The sequence below is a fragment of the Cucurbita pepo genome, unplaced genomic scaffold (genome assembly GCF_057944985.1).
Source record: "Cucurbita pepo subsp. pepo isolate OVF unplaced genomic scaffold, ASM5794498v1 scafford_239, whole genome shotgun sequence".
Classification (NCBI taxonomy): Eukaryota; Viridiplantae; Streptophyta; class Magnoliopsida; order Cucurbitales; family Cucurbitaceae; genus Cucurbita; species Cucurbita pepo.
The window spans coordinates 13,943-16,906 of NW_028258121.1; the positions used below are offsets into that span (position 1 = coordinate 13,943).

A 2,964-nucleotide genomic window follows, 5' to 3' on the forward strand; every position below is an offset into this window, starting at 1 on the left:
ACGAAACATTCCTAATAAGCAGTAAAAACCTCTCTCTAATAGGTGCGTTTTAAAACTGTGAGGCTGATGGCAATACCTAACGGAAAAAAAATGGACAATGTCTGCTAGTTGTGCGCTTGGACTTTTACGAATGATATAAGAGCTAGTCACCAGGTGATGCACCAGTGAGGACGCTTGGCCCACAGAATGGTTGCTTTGTGAGAACCCACATCGATTGGAGAGGTGAAGAAACATTTCTTACAAGGGTCTGAAAACTTCTCCTTAGTAGATGCGATTTAAAACCATGAGGGTGACAGCGATACGTAACGAACGAGAGCAGACAATATCAACTAATGATGGTCTTGGTTTGTAACAAATTGTTGGCTGGAATAGCTCAGTTGGTTAGAGCGTGTGGCTGTTAACCACAAGGTCGGAGGTTCAAACCCTCCTTCCAACAAAGTCGGACGAAGCATGGGTGTTGGTGCTTCCCTTTAATATATATCTTCAATCAACTTCGGTTGTTTGTGACGTGGTGTGTAAGATAACTAACTTGAACTTACAGATATTCTCAAAACTCATGTTTTGACACTTTTTAAAAATCATTGGCAAGTCAAGTTAAATCCACCATGGTAGGAAGTAGGAAGTTCTAAAAAGCATTGGCGAAGTTCTTATTATATAATGAATAACTACGTTTTCAACCACTAGTAGATTCTATCTAGTGTGTCTCGCGTTTTGCCTCACAATAATATGAGATGTCAGAAGTGGGATTTGAACCCACGCCCTCTTTCGAGGACCAAAACTTGAGTCTGGCGCCTTAGACCACTCGGCCATCCTGACTACTAATGGTGTGTAGCTTGATTGGTTTGAGAGGGGAGTTCAGCATTCCGTATATGGTGTGTAAATGTCTCCATAGTAGACGCGTTTTAAAACTGTGAGACTGACGACGATATGTAACGGATTAAAATAGATAATATCCATTAATTGTTGGAGAGAGGAACGAAACAATCCTAATAAGCGGCGAAAACCTCTCTCTAATAGGCGCTTTTAAAACTGTGAGGCTGATGGCAATACCTAACGGGAAAAAATGGAAAATGTCTACTAGTTGTGCGTTTGGACTTTTACGAATGATATCAGAGCTAGTCACCAAGCGATGCGCCAGTGAGGACGCTTGGCCCACAGAATGGTTGTTTGTGAGAACCCACATCGATTGGAGAGGTGAAGAAACATTTCTTACAAGGGTCTGAAAACTTCTCCTTAGTAGATGCGGTTTAAAACCATGAGGGTGACAACGATACGTAACGAACGAGAGCAGACAATATCAACTAACTATGCTCTTGGATTGTAATAAATTGTTGGCTGGAATAGCTCAGTTGGTTAGAGCGTGTGGCTGTTAACCACAAGGTTGGTGCTTCCTCTTTAATATAATAGTTTCAATCAACTTCGGTTGTTTGTGACGTGGTGTGTTAGTTATATTCTCAAAACTCATGTTTTGACACTTTTTAAAAAGTATCTGATGATAAACAATTTATCCACTGTGTCCTGCGTTTTTCCTCACAATAATATGAGATGTCAGAAGTGGGATTTGAACCCACGCCCTCTTACGAGGACCAAAACTTGAGTCTGGCGCCTTAGACCACTCGGCCATCTTGACTGCTAATGATATGTGCCTTGATTGGTTTGAGAGGGGATGTCCAGCACATGTGTTGTTGCAAAACCCCAATAAATTAGAACGTCGTTCAAAATTATGTCAGTTCGTAGGATACCCAAAGAGACGAAAGGTGGTTTGTTTTATGACCCTCAAGAAAATAGAGTGTTTTTATCAACAAACGCTACATTCTTAGAGGAAGACCACGTAAGAAATCATCAACCTCATAGCAAACTAGTATTAAGTGAGATTTCTAAAGAAGCTACTGATAAAACAACAAGAGTTGTTGATCAAGCTGGTCCTTCAACAAGAGTTGTTGATGGAGCTGATACTTCTGGTCAATCACATCCTTCTCAAGAGTTGAGAATGCCTCGACGTAGTGGGAGGGTTATAACTCAACCCGATCGTTACTTGGGTTTGGCAGAAACTCAAGTCATCATACCTGATGATGGCGTTGAGGATCCATTGACCTATAAACAGGCAATGAATGCTGAAGATAAAGATCAGTGGATTAAAGCCATGAATCTTGAAATGGAGTCAATGTACTTCAATACAGTCTGGGAACTTGTAGATCAACCAGATGGGGTAAAACCTATTGGTTGCAAATGGATCTATAAGAGGAAACGAGACCAAACCGGTAAGGTACAGACCTTTAAAGCTCGACTAGTAGCAAAGGGTTATACCCAAAGAGAGGGGGTGGACTATGAAGAAACCTTCTCTCCTGTTGCTATGCTTAAATCGATTAGAATACTCTTGTCTATTGCCACATTTTGTGATTATGAAATTTGGAAAATGGATGTTAAGATAGCCTTTCTAAACGGCAATCTTGAAGAGAGTATCTATATGGCTCAACCAGAGGGGTTCATTGAACAGGATCACGAGTAAAGGGTTTGCAAGCTTAAAAGATCCATTTATGGGTTGAAGCAAGCATCTCGATCCTGGAATATAAAGTTTGATACTGCGATCAAATCTTATGGCTTTAAATAGAATGTTGACGAACCTTGTGTTTATAAAAGGATAGTCAACTCTACAGTAGCTTTCCTGGTGTTGTACGTTGACGATATCCTACTCATTGGAAATGATGTGGGATTTCTGACTAACATTAAGCATTGGCTAGCGACACAATTCCAAATGAAAGATTTGGGAGAGGCTCAGTTTGTTCTTGGAATCCAAATTGTTCAAAATCGCAAGAACAAAACACTAGCATTGTCTCAGGCATCGTACATCGACAAAATGTTGATTCGATATAAGATGCAGGACTCCAAGAAAGGATTATTACCTTTCAGGCATGGAGTTCATTTGTCGAAGGAACAAAGTCCTAAGACACCTCAAGAAGTTGA

At 40.5% G+C, this 2,964-nt stretch overlaps 3 non-coding genes across 3 annotated transcripts; 1 reads left to right on the plus strand and 2 right to left on the minus strand.

Annotated features, from left to right (window-relative positions):
• The first annotated feature begins 362 nt into the window (after positions 1 to 362).
• On the plus strand, positions 363 to 436 carry TRNAN-GUU (transfer RNA asparagine (anticodon GUU)). The gene has a single exon. It is a non-coding gene; the product is annotated as a tRNA-Asn (tRNA).
• A 296-nt stretch (positions 437 to 732) lies between these two features.
• On the minus strand, positions 733 to 816 carry TRNAL-CAA (transfer RNA leucine (anticodon CAA)). Its single transcript has one exon. It is a non-coding gene; the product is annotated as a tRNA-Leu (tRNA).
• Positions 817 to 1,546: 730 nt separating this feature from the next.
• On the minus strand, positions 1,547 to 1,630 carry TRNAL-CAA (transfer RNA leucine (anticodon CAA)). The gene has a single exon. It is a non-coding gene; the product is annotated as a tRNA-Leu (tRNA).
• Positions 1,631 to 2,964: the final 1,334 nt, after the last annotated feature.